General features: G+C 47.6%; 1 protein-coding gene across 3 annotated transcripts in view; it reads left to right on the top strand.

Moving 5' to 3' along the window:
• Window positions 1–22167, top strand: part of LOC142493051 (interferon-induced, double-stranded RNA-activated protein kinase-like) — a 163578-nt gene that overhangs the window by 113034 nt on the left and 28377 nt on the right. The gene's annotated exons all lie outside the window — the stretch shown is intronic.

Raw genomic sequence — 22167 nt, 5'->3', positions numbered from 1 at the left:
TACTTCCTTCAGGCAATGTCCGGCAGCATGTCTCATGCTATTGCTATAGTGGCAAGGGTTCCTAACATAGGGCCTTTCCCTACAGCATGCACATACAGTACTTCTACTGTGACTCAGGGGACTAACTGGGCCCTTGGGGATAACCTCTGGCCTAGTCCCTGGAGCACAGCTCCGTGGACACTACCTGCACCTTCAGGGTCCAGGTCTTGACTCCCCGTTTCCTGTCCCAGCAGCAGTACTCCTTCCTCCCTTCAGGAGCAATCCAGCCATCCCATTGATTATCGTGCGTCACCTGGCAGCTTCTCCCTAAGCAGCATGGGAGTTATAGTTTCTCTGCTGCTTAATTAACATTGGGACAGCGTGCCCATAGGACACTGCGCATGCGTGACTAATGGCCGCAGCGGGGGTGCCCTGCGCATGCGCGAACCAGTAAAGCCCCTGTCTACCTTCGCGCATTCTCGCGCACACACAATATGGCGGCGCCCTGCGGAGGGAGCCACCGGCAAACACGTCGCCCTGCCTGCAACAATCCCACATAAGAGAGGGTAAGGGGGGGAACGGGAGAGCGGGGGCACCGGAGGGGACCTGGCTACACTTTAGACTGGCAAAACAAGCATTTGGTATAGATTACTAGGTTATGTCTGCACCACCAATTTGATGTTCTGGGCACAGGTCCACAGAAGTCTGTTATTTACAAAGCGTTAACCTAAGTTAAGACCTCGGTTACTAACGTGCATCTTTAAATCTCCATAACGCAGTGTTAAATGCTATTTTCGTTTGGAAAGGGATATACACTGCCGACACACTTTATTAAAGTGTGGCCGGTTCTGCAAGCCGGGAGATTTCCCGGCTTGCTAGTGGCCGCCCCTCGGCGTGCGGTGACGCGCGGTCACGCGTCATCGGGAGCCTGCGCCCCCTGCAACCGCGTCCAGGGCTCCCCGAGGGAGCCCTGGTGTCCCGCGATGTGGGGGACGGCGGCAGGGGGTTCCGGGGGACCCGGCGGACCCGGCAGCGGGAGGGAGAGCGCCCCGATCGGAGGGCGCTCTTCCACTGCTTCGGCGCGCGCCCGGCACCCTGCGGCGCGCGCCAGTTTACTGCTGCGGCCGAGAACGGGCAAATGCTCGAATAAACTCGGCTGCAGCAGTATTGGAGTAACCTCCACAGCAATGCTTCTAAGTATGTGCTCTGCATATATTTAAAGTGTTGTTCATCATTGATAACGACTGTGTGAAAATGAAGGACTGATGTGGCCCAACCCGTGTCCGCTTGCAAAGGAATATTGTCCAATGGAGTGAGTAGCTTTGAACTATGACAGATGTAGAGCCTGCGGTGATGATATTCTCTTAACACTTTGTGAGCTAATGATCTGTGTAGGCACCTGTGATAGAACAAGGTAAGAATCAAAAATCCAGCCGCTCCATAATACAAAAAGTAGGCACTCACCAGCAAAAAGGGGTTAAAAGGTATACTTTAATGAACTACATAAAATTAAAAAAAAAACAGACAGTACTAACTACATTAAATAAACTCATGTTTTGCATACATATTGTCCTTACATGAGTTTATTTCATCAACTCTGGTAACTATTGCTGGTATAGTGCGGGTTAATCTCTGCAGATCATGCGTGATTATTGTGGGATGTTCTGCCTTTTTTTTCTTTTTTTTTTTCTCTCTTTATCTTCTCTGTTCTTTCTGCAAGACATATTTAATTGATTATTGATATCAGCTGTCTTGTATGACGGGGAGAGTCATAAATACCCAGGATCTCCCTTACTTCATTACTCCTTGAGAAAGCGCCACAGTAGGCGTGAAACATATGGGAGACTAGTTAGTACTGTCTGTTTTTTATGTAGTTCATTAAAGTATACCTTTTTAACCCCTTTTTTGCTGGTGAGTGCCTACTTTTTGTATTATGGAGCGGCTGGATTTTTGATTCTTACCTTGTTCTATTGCTGTGTATGAGAATCTGTTTCACCACCGGATGCCTGGAGGAGACGCTTTTGGCAGCGTCAAGGCAGCTGCAGCAAGAAAGGATGACCAAGGCGGCGTATCATCGTGAGTAAAGGGTACTCCACGCCGGGCATAGCCAGGGTAAGGGGGACGTTAGTGACTGCACCTCACAATTGGTTGTCCCCCCCTGTCTCCCCTCCTTGTCACCATTATCTATCTGAACATAGAAAACTGCAGCCCCTTAATCCTTTATTTTCCGGTGTCAACTCCTATTATCACTTTACTATTGCCTAAAGGCTTTATTTCCAACCTCCTGGAGCTTTGACACGGTTTTTTGTTTGTTAGGCACCTGTGATAGGCTGGATTGCAAAATCAATGCTATATATTTGTCAGATGTCTAGATACACACTTCTGCCTATAAATCACGGTGCAAACAGAACCCGCTGCTCATACAGTATCACAAAATAAGTCTTCAAGTGAAAGATAAATGATGAGGTTTACTCACTCCGATGGCGGTCCACGGGGGGTAGTTGGCATGCTCCTACTGAGGTGGATCACAGAAGACGAGCAGGTAATGGCGGTGCACAGCCGATGAAATACAGACCTGAACTGCCGATGCCGGTTGCACAATAAACTTTATTGGCACATATAAACAGCGAGTAGAATTACTCTAACGTGTTTCATGCCAACACTTTAGAGTTGTTCTCCTCGCTGTTTATATGTGCCAATAAAGGTTTTTTGTGCAACCAGCAGTCCAGGTCTGTATTTCATCGGCTTTGCACCGCCATTACCTGCTTGTCTTCGCCTGGAAAGGGCATTGAGTTGAGTATAACAGGCATTAGTGCTAATGATATGCAAAAGAGGTAACAATGCATGTCCACAGAGGTCCATTATAGTTAACACAGGAATTTAGTTAGACTATTTCTCTCTGGCTCTCTCCTAACTTACTAGAATCCCAAATGACTTTTATACCAAATACACCTTTATACAATATGTTGAAGCTAATTCAAGGCAGTTCTAACTAAATATGTGTAAGGATGTGTTAAATTCCGTGCATGTATTCACTGTACGGCAGGTTCCGCGCGGCAAGCTGATGCAGGGCGCCACCATATTGTTGCGCAATGTTGCGAGGTCACTGGTGCAGAGGAAAGGTCGCGCATGCGCTCAGGAAGCGCGCGAACAGCGAACCAATGGAAAGGGACTATGTACTGAACTTTAACCCCCGCGACCCTTGAAGGAGTCATCTGGGAGCGAGGAGCCAATGAACGGGCTGGGTTGTTAGGAGAGGAGAACGGGAAGCGTGGGGGAAAGCACCACGCTATAAAAAGGAGTTGGGGCTTTGGCGGAACAAGGAGTGCGAGAGCAGGGGGTCCGTGACCCGCCTGCCTAGGCCAGAGACAATCCCCAGGTCCCTAGGAGTATTCCCCGTCACTGTAGGTTGCGGTATTGTAGGGCCGCCCCTAGTGAAGAGCATTGTCATGATAGACGGATTCAAGCGCACGGAGTGTGGACGGATACTGCCGTTTGGGCGCAGACGGCGAACCGCGACGGCGGAAGGTCTGGAACAGAGGCAGTGGACCCTTTGAGAGGAGTTGTGGTCACCGCTGTGACCCGGGAGGTATTTTGTATGCTGCAAGTGCACCGACACCGGTCATCAGGCGCTGATCCCGCCTTAGTACTAATTGAACAGACACTAGCAAGTGGCTAGCGGATAGATAACATTCTCTCCAAACTTTCCTAAGGACATACTCTATGAGAGCGTGGCAGAGCCACAAATGTACAGGACAGTATTCCCTTTGAGGTGTGGCCGAGCCACTTTAGCGTAATGATAGGCCTAATGTGTGTGTAAGGTTACCCGTGTTATAATATACTTGCATATATATACTCATGTATGTTGTGTTGTCCGGGAGGCATCAGAGACAGAGACAGTAAAGTTTGGTTGTTGCACAAGATATGGTATGGTTCTTGCCCAGGGCAAATCTTTCAAATGGGGGATCCTGGGTAAGTGGAGGTGCTGCGCTATGATATAAGTGTGTATTACCCCAGGCTCCCAGCAAGCGGAGGCTCAGCTCTCCTGGAGCCACAGGTGTTAGACAGCGACCAGTAGACCCTTAGGTAGGGGTTCAGAAAAAGGGCTACATTTGGAGGCGCTGCTGAGAGATCAGATCTGGGGTGCCCCAATCATTTTTTTTCAAAATCAACAACTAGCTTTACATCATGTCTGTGCCCTCCCCGCTCGAGGTGCGCAGGTGGGCCCAGCGGCATGGAGTCCCGCTGAACCGTGTCTTCGCCCTGGGGCATGTCCCCGCCACTATATCCTTAGGCACCGTGACCGACCAGGTCAGAAAACTCCCACTACTGGACACTGCCCAAGCCAAAGACTATTTTTACGATCGGGACCGGACGTGGCGCCGGGTCTTATACATCACTGAACGGGATATATGTCCCGAAGCACTGCCCCAAATACTATTGCTGCCGGAGGCTCCTGGCGTACACTGTCCCATAGTTCAAGTAGATTTCACTGAACCGCTAGCCACTTCCACCCAGCAGCGAGAACACGTCCCCGCGCTAGATGCCGCTAGGAGGCCCTGACCACACCCCTGACAGTAGTCTGAACCCGCGGTGGCTGGCAGCACTGAGCCTGGGCTCTCCGTCCACCCCCCCTGTTCTGAGGCCCACGTTAGATAGACACAGTATGTCAAGACTAGACACCTACCCCTCAGTTGGAGTTAGTCTACCGGACGATGCCTCTATTCCAGCGGTTGCCGCAGCCATTCACCACTCCACCCAGTCTCTCCAATACCGAAAGTTGAAGGCGTTCTAGGGCGATAAACCCACACCTCAAGGAGAAGTAGGGATCGAAGAATGGCTGGATCATACGGAGCAGGTACTGCCCGAGTGGACCTGCACGGACGCGGCCCGGAGGCAGCGCATCGTTGAGTGCCTGCGACCCCCAGAGTCCCACATGGTGCATTACTACCGGGACGACCACCCGGATGCTGACGCGGCGGACCTCATATATTGCCTGACCAAGGCCTATGGGACCCCGGTGGATACCTATGCGCTAATGGCAAAATTCCACGCGCTGGCTCAGAAAGAAGGAGAGATGGTGTCCGACTTCCTCAGACATCTACATCTAGATCTGTGGGCTATGGTGAGGAAGGGTGTAGTACCAAAGGTGGAGGCCGACGGATTGCGCACTACCCAGCTGTTGAGGGGGCTCCTGCCCCTGCATCCAGTGTCCGTACGTGTCAGCAGCTGCCTAACGCCCGGGCAAGCCCTGACGTTCCATGACCTAATGGACCGTGTTCAAGCGCACGAGACTGTGCTGTTAGGGCGCGAACTAACCCCAGGGAAAAAGGCATCGTTAGGGAGCAAGGATGCCAAGAAGTCAGAGCCAAAAGCCGAGGTGTCCGAGCATGGGGACCCTGACCCAGAGGATGCAGGAGCCCCGATGCCGGCCCGACCCCGCCCTATGTCGGGACGAAACTCACCGCCAGGGCGAAGCGAAACATACCTCAGCCAAATCCAGTGCTATGTGTGTGGGAAGATGGGACACCTGCGGGCCCGTTGCCCCTCCCTACGGAAAACAGCGCCCCGGCAGGCTCAGTCAATGCCATGCACCCCCCAGGATGGAGGCGCAGGCGCCCAACCTTCCACGAACAATCGAATTGGACCCGCCGCCATTGTTCGAGTAGTTATTGAAGGTATCTACGCGTCGGCCTTGCTGGACACGGGATCCCAAGTGACCATCATGTACAGGTCCTTTTATGATCAACATTTACACCGGTTGCCGTTGCTATCTGCTGACGCCTTACGGTTAAGGGGGTTGAGACATGAGGACTACCCCATCGACGGAGTAGTAAAGGTGCAGTTAGACATCCCACAACTGAACACTGGCAAACATCATCCCATGGAAGTGGAAGCACTAGTGTGCCCCGAACCTCAAGATCACCCCAGCGCTCCAATAATTTTGGGGACTAACACCGACATTGTGCGCGCAGTGTTCCGCATGTACTTGCAAGAAGCGGGCGAGGCTCCGCTGCTAGCCCTCGCTACGTGTCCAGTACTACAAGAGGTTTGCGGTAGAATCGCGACTGAGGAGGAACATGGGACGCTATATAGTCAGGAATGGGGACTGACTCACATTCCCCCCGGAGAGGGTCGGATGATGATCGCGGCCTGCCACTACCCAGACCGACGTCCGGAGGACCAGTTCTTCTCTTTGGAGAGTATGGCCCAAGATGAACAGCGGCTAGGCTATGAAGTGCTAGCCTCTGTGAAGAAATGGCCTGGGAAAATTCCGGATCGAACATGGGTGTATGTGCAGAATATCTCCCCGTATCCCATGAGTTTTGATCGGCGACAGCTGCTGGGTAGAATATACCCCGTCACCCCCGAGGAGAGGGCCCTGAGAGGACGGCCAGCGGACACTACCCCCCATAATGACCCCCCATTGGATTTTGATTTCGGAGATTCCCCGCTACCAGAAGAATGGAAGGAGAGGCTGCGGGCACAGCTACAAGAACGACAAAAAGTCTTCTCCACGAGTGATATGGATGTGGGGTGCAGTCGCAGTGCCCATCACACCATTCGAATGAACGATGCTACCCCATTCCGGGAGCGCTCCCGTCGTCTAGCCCCCCGAGACGTGGAAGAGGTGAGAAGGTTGCTCGCCGAAATGGAGGGAGCTGGTATTGTGCAAGGATCCCATAGCCCTTACGCCTCACCCATCGTGGTAGTCCGTAAGAAGAACGGGCGGTCCGCCTCTGTGTAGATTATAGAACCCTAAACAACCGCACGGTCCCCGATCAGTATATGCTACCCTGGATAGAGGATCTCCTGAACGCATTGACGGGGATTAAATGGTTCAGTGTACTCGACCTGAGGTCAGGGTACTATCAAGTGCCAATGGGCCAGGAAGATCAGGAGAAGACGGCCTTCATCTGTCCATTAGGATTCTATCAGTTTACCCGCATGCCACAAGGGATCTGCGAAGCTCCTGCCACCTTCCAGAGGCTGATGGAACGGACTCTGGGAGATATGAACTCCCAAGAATGCCTGGTGTACTTGGATGATATTATAGTGTTCGGAAAAACCTTAGAGGAACACGCGGAGCGGTTGATGAAGGTGCTGGATCGACTTCAGAAGGAGGGCCTCAAATTATCCTTGGACAAATGCAAGTTTTGTCGACCATCCGTGACATACGTGGGCCATATTGTGTCCGCTGAAGGGGTGTCCACCGATCCGGGGAAGATAGAGGCTGTGGTGAATTGGCCCAGGCCCAGTAACGTCCAAGAACTGCGCTCTTTCTTAGGGTTTTGTGGCTACTACTGACGCTTCGTGGAAGGCTACTCCAGCAAAGCCAAACTCCTGAATAATCTTCTAAGAATTTATCCGGAGAATACAGAACGAAAAAAAGTCACGGCGCAAACGCATTTTGGAGAAAAATGGACCCCTGCTTGCGAACAAGCGTTCCTGAATTTAAAAGCCAGTCTCACCCGGGCCCCCTTACTGGCCTATGCTGACCCTGATCGTGAATACGTCCTACATGTGGATGCCAGTCTTAGTGGATTAGGAGCAGTGCTGCACCAGAAATACGACACCGGGCTCCGCCTTGTGGCATACGCAAGCCGAAGCTTGACACCCAGCGAACAGAACTATCCTGTCCACAAACTGGAGTTTTTGGCACTAAAATGGGCGGTGGTGGATCTTAATAATCGAATCCTCTACGTCCGTAAGGTAGGGATCATCTCCAGTACATCGGATCGAACACCTTCGAAGGATTTCCCACTGTTACAGCCCTGGAAAAGTAATCGAACGTTCGGAGGAGAAATAATTGAGTCTGACACCAATGTGTGGTCAAAAATCTCTCCTGTTTATTAGGCGTTCACATTCAGGTTATATAGGCCTTGAAACAAAGATGAATATTTGCCAATTTCCATTTCCCTTATTTTGTGCTTATGTTAGACATAACATGTCATTAAATCATTTATTTGGAAACTACCGTACATCACATGGCTCCTGATAAAATAGCTGAGGACGTACTTTATTTCCCGTTCGCTACCTTGTTTGGTCAATACTTCCTATTTCAACACAGAAGTTCAGCCAACATTAAAACACAAAAAGGGTAGTTGGAAAAAGGTTTAGTTAAATCATATGATTAAGCGGAATATCAGTGTTAGCAGGAAATGGTTATACAAGAGACAAAATGGAGTCACCCCTGATATATATATTATCAGTCCCTCCCTTTGTCATCACCATGACAACCCCTTTTATACTGGGGAGGTCTGGAAATCCAATTGCATGTTCTCATAATCTAATAAAGGATAATCTACTGACGGGGTTGAGGCACTAGTGGGTAAGAGTCTGGACTGGTAGGACATGGTTGCGGGACCAGAAACAGGGGCGTTTATATTCAGAGCAGCATACTGTATGTGTGATTAACTGTTCTAACAGATGGCATCATCCGTTTGCATAGTGCTGACCCCATTACTTTGCAGCATGTAATAAGAATAGATAATATCACAAAAGCACAAACAAAAACTATCAGTCCCATTATAATTTTCTTTCCCAATTCTCCAAACCATGGACCTAGGCCAAAAGTCCAATCAAACTCATCTACTCTTTCAGTAATGCCTGCAACAAGCTCCTTGATATTTGATATATGATTTTGTACAGACTTGGAGTGGTCTGAAAGGTTGAAGCAGCACATTCCCTTAAAATCCTGACAACCATGTTCGTGTTTGAGCAGCAGATAGTCAATGGCTGCACGATTTTCCAAAACTGCCTTACGTGTACCCTTCAAATCTATCATTAATTCTTCTATGGCTTGGGAGGTTTGGTTTAATCCTTTAGCTACAACACATGCTAGCTTCCTTATAGCCTTTCCTGAATACAATGCCAATCCGGGTACTCCAACAAGGGAGACTGCTAAGCTTAGAATTTCAGTTTCTGATAACAAGATTACACGTGGGTTACAGTCTTCATCAAGTGGAATAGTCGATCGCTTAACCTTGGTTTGATGTAGGCCAGGCTCTACAGAAAACATCATAAGTCCTAGCCTGGTGAGAGTACAGGGCCCCCCTGTAATGTTTCCTGGTATATACGTATATGTTATATTACCACAGGAAAACAGCCATCCTACGGGAAGTTTAACAGAATATATGTGACTTGGTGTTTTCATTGTGTGGTTGCAACTCATAGTATTAGTGACATTATAGCATTTTTCTTCAGTTCGGGCACATAGCACTTGAGATATGTTGGTGGATGTTGTGGGCATTAATTTTATCTGTTTGCATTTACCTATGTCTTCCGGATCACAGGTCATTTGATAACATACATCCCCCTGTGTAATACTCATGGTCCTAATTTGTGTCATATTGGCCCATTCTTTACCAACACACTGAGGACAGTCATGACAATATTCATACACAGAGAGATGTTGCCTCACATCATGTTCTTCTGCAAGACTATCATCATGGCGGGTGCTAAATACTTTTAACAAAATTTCTACCGGTGTGGGTACTGCTATCAGGCAACTTGTGAGTATATCCTTTGTGCTGGTCATATCAGATAAGCAGAAATGTGACATGTTCAGTACATCAACAGCTAGGTGTTTCCAAATGTTGGTCATCAAAGGTGTTGGTCATATCAAAGATGAAGCCATGCGCTTCGATCGGGTGTTATATTCTCCTACCAGATTAGAGAAATTGGACTCGATTGGTGGTACATGGGTTGCATTCTCATATTGTTCTCTGGGAAGGGGAGATGAAGTCTCACCTTTCTCATGGACAATCCTGGGGTAAGAGAAGTCTTCCCATGGTTCCCATGAATTTTCGTGAGGGCAGATGGTACTGCCTTTATAATGATTATAAAGCAGCTCCTTTACGCATATATAGTAGACAATGCATACTAACAATGTTCCTAAGCTAAATACTGTAAGACCGGATACACGCTTGAGCGCGGTTCTCTGGGATTGTTCATCTACTCCTTCTTTGATGACTCGGATTCTTGTCTCTGGTTCTTGATCGACTTGATCCGTGATGCATGGATCCATGTTGATGAGTCTTCTGTCAGTACAGCTGTACGAGTTACTGCAAGGATCGTGGTTGGAAGTCCGTAGGGAGGCTCTGTTGTCCCTCCTTTGGTCGGCAGACGCTTGATCACCACTGTGTCTCCGGGCTGGAAAGGATGTGTCGGCTTATCTGAAGGGAGTGGAAGAGAAGAAGAAACATCACCATAGATGCCATTCAATTTCTGTATCAAATGATGAACATAATTCTCTTGAATTTGTTCTAAGTCTCCAACTTCCTTCGGGCAATACGTACCATGAGCCCAGGGAGTTGGAAACGGCCGCCCCATTAAAATTTCAAATGGTGACAATTTGGTAGTACTATTCGGGGTCATTCTAATTTCTGCAAGGACTGCGGGAAGGACATCTGGCCATCTCGAGAAGGTACCATTCGTTCCTTTCCGCAGTTTATCCTTGATGGTGCGATTAGTCCTCTCTACCTGTCCTGAAGACTGTGGGTGGTATGGTATGTGAAATTTCCAATCTATAGCAAGAGTTTTAGCAACTCCTTGAGTTACTTGAGATGTAAAATGTGTTCCTCTATCACTATTTATTTGAAGTGGGCATCCCCACCTGGGAATGATTTCTTTGCACAGTATTTTTACAACTGTCTTTGAGCTTTCGTTCGTTGTAGGGAATGCTTCAACCCATTTGCTAAATTGATCTACCATTACCAATAGGTATTTTAGTTTCCCCGCTGCTGTCGGCATCTGTGTAAAATCAATCTGTATTTGTTCCATTGGGCCGCTAGGTGGCGGTAAATGTTCATGCTTCGCGGGTCGTGTTCCTTGTGTATTGTTTCTGATGCATGTTAAACATCTCGCTAGTTGTGTCTCAACAACTTGATCAATGTCTCTGACTAGGAACAATTCTTTAATCTGATCACTTGTTGCTTTCTTTCCTTTATGCCCAATTCCATGAAAATGTTTAATTAAAATAGGGCTGGCTATTTTAGGAAAACCTATCACTGTTCCTTTAGCCCAGATCCCATTTTCATCTCTGCTCAGGCCTTTCTCTCCCCATAATTCTATGTCTCTGCCCTCCGCAAGTTCCTGTAACATTTTAAGATCATAGTCTGGGAAGTGGCATGTCATAACCAGATTGAGCTGGGTATCACCAGTAGTATTGTATGCCGGGAACATGATCTGCGATTGTGCTGCCTCTTTAGCATAGTAATCAGCCAACTCATTACCTTTGGCCTCATCTGTCTCTCCCCCAGCATGTCCTTTGCATTTAACAATGGCTAGTTTACTGGGTAGCAACATGGCATCCAGTAGCTGCTCAACTAATGTGGCATGAGATATACCCTTACCATCAGCACTGACAAACCCACGATTTTTCCATATTACTCCAAAATCGTGTACTACCCCGTATGCATAACGAGAGTCAGTATAAATGGTTACCGTATTCTGTGATGATGCTTTGCATGCCTCTGTCAGTGCTACTAACTCTGCTGCTTGAGCTGAAACAAACGGTAATGCTCCAGAACAGATTACTGTGTCTGGTAATCTGACCACTGCAAATCCTGTCAGATACACTCCATCTGCAGGTTTAGAGCATGACCCATCTACAAACAGTACATCTCCCTCCTTAAGGGGCGTACTTTGTAAGTCGCTCCTTACTGACGTCATATTGTGTATGTTTCGTAGGCAATCATGGTCTATTTCCTCTAAGTCAGAGTTGTGCAATAACATTTTAGACAGGCATTGGGCCAGACCTGTATGTGGTGGGTGATACTTGACAGTGAGGTTTGCGGTAGAAGTGAGTATAGTTTCATAGCCTGTTCTACGCTGAGCTGTCATGTGCTGTGTAGTGAGGTTCTTAAGAACATGTAGAACCTAGTGTGATGTATGCAGGGTTAGTTTGTGTGACAGCACAATAGTTTGTACTGTTTCTACCATAATCGCGCATGCAGCCACCTGTCTTAAACAAGCCGGGAACCCCTGCACAATCTCCTGCAGTTTCTTAGAATAAAATGCCACCGGTCTATAGCCCGAGCCATGCTCTTGAGCCAGTACGCCAACAACCACGGTGCCTGTCTCGCTGCAAAACAAATGAAAAGTCAGGTTATAGTTCGGCAAGCCCAGGACGGGGCTTGAACACAATGCAGTCTTGAGTTCAGCAAATGCAGTGTTAGTCTCTGGTGTCCATTGTAATGTGTCTGGTTGGTGCATCAAAGTCAATTGTCTCAGAATGTTATCCCAGTGGGAACAGTTTGGTATCCATTGGCGGCAATAGGTGATCATCCCCAGAAATGATAGCATAGCAGCTTTCGTCTTGGGTTTGGGGAGATTGGCAATTACCTTGACTCGTTCCGATGATAGGAGTCTCTGTCCTGGCTGTAGTATGAAGCCTAAATATTTGACAGTTTGCAGCGCCATTTGTATCTTGTGAGGAGAGACCTTGTGACCTGTAGCAGCGAGATGCTCTATCAGACTGTGAGTGTCCAGAATGCATATTTCTTCCGTTTGGCTGCAGAGTAGCAAATCATCCACATACTGCAGCAAAACAGAGCCACCGGGCGGACACCAGTCGGCAAGAGTCATACGCACGACGGTACTATAGGCCGTAGGTGAATCGCAAAATCCCTGTGGTAAACGTGACCACCGGTATTGAACACCTTTAAAGGTGAACGCAAACAAAGATCTTGTATTGGGGTGCACCGGAATGCTAAAGAATGCGGAATTAAGGTCAATTACTGTGAAATATGTCGCTGTTGCAGGTATGACTGTAATGATTGCAGTGACATCTGGTACTATAGGCGCTAATGGTTGCACTAACTCATTTACTGCGCGCAAATCCTGTGTGAAGCGCCATTGTGAGCTGTTAGGTTTGGGAACAGGGTTAACTGGTGTGTTGTAGGGTGAGACCGTTGGTTCTATCACTCCCTTTGTAAGTAATTCTTTAATAATAGGTTCTATCCCTGCTTCCTTTTCTGCAGATAATGGGTACTGTTTAATGTATACCGGACGTGCTCCTGGCTTTAGTGTGGCCTCGTATGGCGTGCATGAGATGAGGCCTGGGTCAGTGTTAGAGGTTGCCCATACCCGTGGGTCAATGTCCTGTAATGATAAAGGAATGTCAATTATATTAGCAGAGTAAAGGTTCCATTCAATATCCCATATGTCGTCAATAGGTAAATATTTGTCTTGCAACACAAGCTGTTGTCCCTTGGCCCATAGGAAGGCTCCCTTATCTGAGGCAATGTATACTCTTGTTGGTGTGATCCATACACCTTCGATGCGTGCAGATACAGCCGTGTCTGCCCTAGGATCATGCGTTTCTGTTTCTGGGTCAAAAATTGTGCAAGAAATGGGGTTGGAAAATGTCATACGTGTGTACGGCATGTCCCCATGAACGCCGAAATCTGATAAATTTCTCAATTGTTTAAGTAATCTTTTCGGCATGTTTAGGCCTCGTACTTTTAATCTGCCAGTATCATGCTGAAAGAGAGAGAGAGCAGAATGTTGAAAAAGAGACAGATCGTAATTATGAGGGGGGAAGTATGGGGAACATAAAGTAATCCCCCCTTCTTCATTAATACTTATATCAAGTTTCATTTTGGCCATTAAATCACGTCCCAATAAATTTACTGGACATTGTGGAAGAACTCGAAATGAGTGATCCCATATACGGGCGGACTTAAAATCTAATTGTACCGACATTACCGGTGTGATGAAACTTTTGGTTAGTGTACCCTCAATACCCATAGAGGACTCATCTGCTTGTGTCAGTGGACCACTGTAGGAATATTTATTAAGACACGAACGGGTTGCCCCGGTGTCCACAAGGAAGTCGATTAATCTTCCGTTGATATACAATGATAATAGTGGTACATCTAACCATCTACTAGATACCGAATGTGCGCAGACGAGGGTTTCAGTCCCCGGGCATCCCTATTGACTATAAGGCATTGTTTGGTTCTAGGCAACATTATAATTGGGGCTGGAAGTATTTTGTCCCTGGTAATTCTGTTGCTGCCTCTGCGCAGTACCCTGGCCTTGCTGTCCATAGCCCTGGCCTTGCTGTCCATAGCCCTGGCCTTGCTGTCCATAGCCCTGACCTTGCTGTCCATAGCCCTGACCTTGTCGGCTATTTCCTGGACCCTGTTGGTCATTCCCTGGGTACTGTTGCTGGTTTAGATTTTGTTGCGGAAATGGCTGTTGGTTATTAATCGGCGGGGCCCAACACTCATTCCTCCAGTGTCCAGTTTTCCCGCAGTTAAAACATATCCCTGGTTTTCGCTGGTTATTCCCTTGCTGTCCCCTTTTTCTGCCATTATTCTGTCTTCCCCTATTATTGTTAGGATTCTGGGTAGTATCATTATTATTCCAGTCCTTGCTATTTTGGGGTGTGCCATCGTGAGCATGCATAATGGTGGCAGGCGGGGGTGGTGGCGGGGGTGGTGGCAGGGGTGGTGGCGGGGGTGGTGGTGGGGTTTTGATCAGGAAAAGCCCCTGCACCATCTTTTATGGCCAAATCCGCCTCTATCTCGTCTGGTGGCATTTTCTGCCATCCGGTCACAGTCATGTAAACAATTTGCCTATGCTGTTCGCACAGACCGTTCAATAAAGACTGCACGTATAAAATATTCATTTCATCATTTTTGTCACTAGGAAACCGCATTCCTGCGATGTTTACCCATTCATTTTTAAATCGACGGCAAAAATCTGTAACTGACTCTTTCTCTTTTTGCTTAATGGTCATAATTAAGCCAACATTTTTCCTTGATCTGCCTTGATCAAAGAAATATTTATGCAAATTTTCCCATAACCGGGTGATTGTACGGGGGTCGTTCCAAACAAACTCACCATCCCTGACAATTGCGGATCCTGCACCATACTTATATTTAGCATTGTCTGCGGGCGCATCGTATTTCTTGTCTAAGAAATGATCCGCTTTAGACCAGTCAGTGTCAATATGTCCGGTTAAACAATCCAAACAAAACCTGATATCCCCACCCGTAAATTGGTAGCCCTGACTTCTTTTTTGCAAATATTTGATGGCACCACTGGGGTTTTTAAATGGGTCAGGACAGCCCTTTGCCCAGGACTCCATTAATGTGGTGTCCACTGATTGTATCAAACTCTCCCTTCCTAAAGTCATAAAAGGAAGTGTTAAATCCACATCTGCCTGTTCTTTAGTGTGTGTGTGTGTACTGGTTCCTTTGTCACTAGATTGGATCGTAATCTTGATGAGATTGGTGGACAGACAGGTGAAAAAGTAGAATCAAATACTAGTGACTGTCTGGGTGTTGCCCTCATGTCCTTGGTGAGCTGTAAGGCTCGGGCAAGTTCATCAGGACTAGTGGCACTTTCCTCCTGTGTTTCCACTGTGTCAATCATAGGCATTGAAGTGGGGGGCGGGGTGGATGAATGTAATACAGTGAGCGAGGAGTTAAATACGTCTGTAAAGTTTTTGAATTGGTTTGTGAGTGTGTTAACAGAGTCACAGAACTTATCAACATTTATACTGCTGTCATCGGCAGATGTCTGGGGTGTTAGGGATATGTCTGATGCTATCGGTGTTAGAGGTGTCCTCATTGGTGTTAGAGGTGTTGGGAGTGGTGTCAAAGGTGTTGGGAGTGGTAGAGGTGTCCCTGATAATGTCGGGGCATACTCTATTGTTAAATCTGCAAGTGTTTCAGAGGCTGCTTCTGTTTCTGTGTCTACTAGCAGTGAGTGTGTTAGTGACTGTGATTGTGTTTCTGACAGGACTTTGAAACCCTCTGCTATCTGATTCTTACATCCTTCTGCCAATCCCTCGGCTATCCCTTGAACAGTTAGAGATATGTATTCCTTAATGTCTGTGTCTTGCAGAGACTGAGTGTCCTGATGCTGGTGTGTGTCGGAATGAGAAATTAATTCCGCACTTTCGTCTGTCTTTTCAACCTCCCTGGAGACAGGGGTTTTTCGTGTGACTTGTGTGGGGGCGGGTGGGGGTGGAGAGGCAGATGCCATGTTGGAGTCTGTATTGTCTCGCAATTCCTCATGAGTGGGCTTATGTGTGGGGGGGTGCACATCCTCGGGACCCCATCCAGTACACATAGTACTGGAGGTGGAGGATTGTCCCTGATTGGGTGGGACAGTGTACTGGTGAGGGTTTTGGGTTACCTGCGCAGCATAGTATGACAACGCTGCCAGCACTGTCGGATCTAAGCATGGGTACATGGGCATGGGCATATGGGGTTGCATGGGCATATGGGGTTTTGGGGGATACGGGGGTGGTTGTAAATGTTCCAGCAGAGGTGGCGGGGGAAGAACTTCTGGCAGCAATGCATCCCCGGAGGGTTGTGCACTTGGGTTTAAAGAATACATTGGTATAGGGGGTTCAGGCGGGGGTGGGGGTGGCCACATTGGCGCTTGAGATTTTGGGTTATTTTCTTGTAATGATTCCTGAATTTTAGTGGCTATCTTAACCCAAATACGGCCACATAATGCCATATATGTGGTGTCCCATTCGGGATCTGGCTGGAACCAGAGCCATTCAGGATCGCCACCCAAACATAGGCCACGTATCATTGTTACATGGTATGGGGCAAAACTACCTTCCCTTGGGAAAGGGTTGGTTGACTGCATCGCTTCCGACCAGCCGGCCATATTATCGACAAACGGGTCTGAATAATAGTCTGCCGTGCAAGCTGTCACAAAGTCTTTGGGTGTTTCTATGTGGGGGTCATAGTGTCGGTTGATGATAAGTGTAGTTACGGGTTTTGGTTTGTCAGGTGCCTTATCATTACTAGTAGTGCTATCTGGTGCAACATGTGTGTTTTCCTTATCAGTAGTACTATCAGGTTTAACACGTTTGCTTTTCTTATGTTTTAATGTAGATTGCTTAGAATCCCCATGGGCACGTTTACTATGAGACTCTCCCATCTTAAACACAATACAAGTTTTCTAAATCAAAAGTGGCGTAATAAAATGTCTTAAATTTTCATGCATCAAGCACAGCACAGTAATTTTTACGGCGTTCTTATGCACTTTAAAGAGATGTCTTGTATAATACATGCACATATATAATATCAATGCAACAATTTTCCCCACAAAAATGGAAAAATGGGTATACGTTTCCACAGTCGCTGTAAGAGTATTTCCTGATATTCACACAGATATCTATTAGCAGGGACTCACCCTGGCACTATACTCAGTCAGGATTCACTCTTTATATCCTTGACTCAGCCCGGATTCACTCTTTATATCCTTGGCTGTGGTTTTAACTATTAACCATATAGTCTAATTCATCCAGTACGGAGGTAATCTATAATAGGGCTCTAGATAAGGGACACCGGGAGGATAATATACAGATATAAATGTATCTTGTACTTACCCAACCGTTACGCCTTATCCCACTTCTGACACCAGATCTTAATAATCGAATCCTCTACGTCCGTAAGGTAGGGATCATCTCCAGTACTTCGGATCGAACACCTTCGAAGGATTTCCCACTGTTACAGCCCTGGAAAAGTAATCGAACGTTCGGAGGAGAAATAATTGAGTCTGACACCAATGTGTGGTCAAAAATCTCTCCTGTTTATTAGGCGTTCACATTCAGGTTATATAGGCCTTGAAACAAAGATGAATATTTGCCAATTTCCATTTCCCTTATTTTGTGCTTATGTTAGACATAACATGTCATTAAATCATTTATTTGGAAACTACCGTACATCACATGGCTCCTGATAAAATAGCTGAGGACGTACTTTATTTCCCGTTCGCTACCTTGTTTGGTCAATACTTCCTATTTCAACACAGAAGTTCAGCCAACATTAAAACACAAAAAGGGTAGTTGGAAAAAGGTTTAGTTAAATCATATGATTAAGCGGAATATCAGTGTTAGCAGGAAATGGTTATACAAGAGACAAAATGGAGTCACCCCTGATATATATATTATCAGTGGACAAGTTACACGACTACTTGTATGGAGTGCAGTTTGAAGTGCGAACGGACTATAACCCAATGACCTATATTAACACGTCCGCCAAATTAGATGCCACCGGACACCGGTGGCTGGCAGCCCTGGCCAACTATAGTTTCAACCTCAAGTATAAACCCCGGCCCACCAACGTGGGAGCCGATGCTCTGTCACGGAGACCGGGACTTCAACCCACTACGGATGAGGAAGTATGGGAGGAGATTCCGGGGCCTGGGATCCGTGCTCTATGTTCCATAGCCGCCGTGGTTAACGATCAGGTGGCGTTCTCAGAGCTAAGAGTCGCTGATTCACTGGGGTGCCACTCCCGAGCCATTCCCCGGGCCTATCAGAGTCGAGAAGGAATGAATCTCACTGAAGATAAAATCATTTCCTGGAGAGACTTGGTACATCATCAGATCCAAGATCCAGTGGTGGAACTGGCTCGTCAAGCTGTGCAGCAAGAGAATTCCGCTATACTTAAGCAAGCCCCCAAAGACCTGGTGAAGCTATTGTTGAACGAATTTGAGAAGTTCGAACTGGACAATTGCCTACTGTATCGGATAATTCCATACCACAACCATCCTGACCGGCGACAACTATTCTTGCCGGAGCGTCTGAGAAATATGGTTCTCCGGGCCCTTCATGATGATCACGGCCATCTGGGCATTGACAAGACCTTCGGACTACTTCAGGATCGGTTCTATTGGCCGAGGATGAGAGAGTCGGTGGAACGACATTGCCGGAGGTGTACCCGTTGCTTGCAGAGGAAAACACTCCCCACCAGAGCGGCCCCCATGGCCCATCTGAAGAGCTCTGGACCTATGGATTTGGTGTGCATGGATTTCCTGTGTATTGAACCCGATAACCGAGGCATCGGCAACGTACTAGTGATTACAGACCACTACACAAAGTACGCACAAGCGTTCCCCACCAAAGATCAAAAGGCAGTGACAGTGGCCAGAGTCTTGTGGGAGAAATACTTTATTCATTACGGACTACCGAACCGCCTCCATTCGGATCAGGGCAGAGATTTCGAGAGTACTCTCATTAAGGAGCTGTTAAGGTTACTAAATATAGCTAAGTCACGGACCACCCCTTACCACCCAGAGGGGGATGCTATGCCGAACGGTTCACCCTGCTGGATATGTTGGGGACCCTAAAGGGCTCACAGAAAACAGAATGGAGCAAGCATGTAGAGACGTTGGTACATGCTTATAATTGTACCCGACATGAGTCTACCGGGTACACGCCATACTTCCTGATGTTCGGGAGAGAAGCTCGATTACCTGTAGATGTGAGACTGCGGATATCTACCGATGGGGTATCCTACCGAACTCACTTTCGTTATGTGCAGCGGTTACGGGATAGTCTGCAGCAGGCCTATAAACTGGCTGAAAAGGCAGCGGCGAAACTGATTGCGGGTAACAAGAGGCGCTATGATCACAAAGTGCGACATAAGGAAATCCGCCCCGGGGATGCTGTTCTCCTTCGTAATCTAGGCGTTCCCGGGAAGCACAAACTGGCTGATCGGTGGAGAGAAGGGGTGTACGAAGTGGAATCGCAGATGAATGGCCTCCCGGTTTATCGCATCAAGGACTCCGAAGGCCGGGTAAAGGTGTGGCATAGGAATCATCTACTCCCCATACCTCAAGTAGGGGACAACGAATCGGAAGTACCCACTACCTTCATTAATGGCGAAAATGAACACCCAGAGGATGGCCTAGAGACTGTAATAAATGCCACCTCTGAGAATCCTATGGAGGGAACCTCTCAAAGGGGCCCTCCGGCCGCGGGGGCATCTCCCGAAGGAGCAACGGGTAAAGAGCCCCTTGGTCCAACGTCAGACACGCTGACTCCAATGAGCAAGCCATTAGACCCACAGAGCCCATGCTTTGTGCCCCAGAGAGACTTGGTGAATCTGATAAACCCCCCCAGGGCAGAAGTGGAAATGCCAGCTGAAACTAGTTACCCCTCAGAGGAGGTGACTGAAGAACAACTTCGCAGAAGTCAGAGAACTAGTCAACCTCCAATGAGGATGGCTTACGATCAATTCGGGGCACCCCATTATGAAGCTCAGCAGTGGGCTCGGCATAGAATGCACTCAGTAGTGGTCATGTTCAATGAGATGTGTAATCTAATCTAAGGCAGCAGGGGATGTACCGTGATGTGTTTTTTTTGTATAAATGTTATGTAGTGTAGCCAAGCGGGGACGTTGGATTCTGGGGAGGGGAGAATGTAAGGATGTGTTAAATTCCGTGCATGTATTCACTGTATGGCAGGTTCCGCGCGGCAAGCTGATGCAGGGCCCACCATATTGTTGCGCAATGTTGCGAGGTCACTGGTGCAGAGGAAAGGTCGCGCATGCGCTCAGGAAGCGCGCAAACAGCGAACCAATGGAAAGGGACTATGTACTGAACTTTAACCCCCGCGACCCTTGAAGGAGTCAGCTGGGAGCGAGGAGCCAATGAACGGGCTGGGTTGTTAGGGGAGGTGAACGGGAAGCGTGGGGGAAAGCACCACGCTATAAAAAGGAGTTGGGGCTTTGGCGGAACAAGGAGTGCGAGAGCAGGGGGTCCGTGACCCGCCTGCCTAGGCCAGAGACAATCCCCAGGTCCCTAGGAGTATTCCCCGTCACTGTAGGTTGCGGTATTGTATGGGCCGCCCCTAGTGAAGAGCATTGTCACGATAGACGGATTCAAGCACACGGAGCATAGACGGATACTGCCGTTTGGGCGCAGACGGCGAACCGCGACGGCGGAAGGTCTGGAACAGAGGCAGTGGACCCTTTGAGAGGAGTTGTGGTCACCGCTGTGACCCGGGAGGTATTTTGTATGCTGCAAGTGCACCGACACCGGTCATCAGGCGCTGATCCCGCCTTAGTACTAATTGAACAGACACTAGCAAGTGGCTAGCGGATAGATAACATTCTCTCCAAACTTTCCTAAGGACATACTCTATGAGAGCGTGGCAGAGCCACAAATGTACAGGACAGTATTCCTTTTGAGGTGTGGCCTAACTTTACTTTAGCGTAATGATAGGCCTAATGTGTGTGTAAGGTTACCCGTGTTATAATATACTTGCATATATATACTCATGTATGTTGTGTTGTCCGGGAGGCATCAGAGACAGAGACAGTAAAGTTTGGTTGTTGCACAAGATATGGTATGGTTCTTGCCCAGGGCAAATCTTTCAAATGGGGGATCCTGGGTAAGTGGAGGCGCTGCGCTATGATATAAGTGTGTATTACCCCAGGCTCCCAGCAAGCGGAGGCTCAGCTCTCCTGGAGCCACAGGTGTTAGACAGCGACCAGTAGACCCTTAGGTAGGGGTTCAGAAAAAGGGCTACATATGGTTTTAAGCCTATGCTAATGATGTATAAAATGACCATTCATTTTTCATATAATTAGATCTGTGGATATGCGTTAACTGCAGGGAAAATAATAGATGTTATTAACACAGAGTTAACGGACCTAAGGATCTGAGCCATGGTTCTTTGTTTTAGCAATCTTCACCGGACCAGATCACCTGCAGATTAAATCGATTGTTGTTGGATTTCATTGCCTATTTTGTCATTATTGGAATACAAACTTTATGACAAAGACCTTCTATGTGTTTAAGATAAAAACTATCTCCATATGCTTCAATGCCCAGAATTGCTTGCTTACTTTCTTGTCAGACTTTAATTTCACCTTTGAACAGAAATTAAAATACTGTCAACATAAGATTTGTTTTTCAACACCATTAATACATCACACACAAAACCTATTAAAGATGTAATTGATAGTGAAAAGAAAGCTTATTATTTAAACTGAAAATCGAAGCTAGGGGATGTGTATTCCTCTACACCAGCGGTGCGCAAACTGGGGGGCGCAAGATTGTTTCGGGGGGGGGCGCAGGCAGGGCGGCGATTTTGCCAGGAGCAGAGAAAAAAAGCCGTCTAGCTGCAATTTCACTTTTGGCCATTAGGTGGCACTGTGCTGCGCTGTGCTACACAGCATTATTGCTTCCTGCATCAGCGTGGTGAGTGTGTGTGAGACTGGGACATGGGGAGGGAGTGTGAGACTGGGACATGGGGAGTGTCATGGAACAAGAATCACATCTCTGCTTCACCACCCCCCCTTTCCTTTGCAGTTTCTGCCTGTCGGTTTCTCATTTCCAGCTGCATGTGTTTTGCTCTGTGCACATACACAGTGCCTGTGTGTTAGACACAGTGTTGCAATCCCTGTCTCTGCA

Source organism: Ascaphus truei, chromosome 4 (genome assembly GCF_040206685.1).
Source record: "Ascaphus truei isolate aAscTru1 chromosome 4, aAscTru1.hap1, whole genome shotgun sequence".
Classification (NCBI taxonomy): Eukaryota; Metazoa; Chordata; class Amphibia; order Anura; family Ascaphidae; genus Ascaphus; species Ascaphus truei.
Note: the sequence above shows the minus strand (reverse complement) of the source record. Positions and strands in the feature narration are given on the sequence as shown.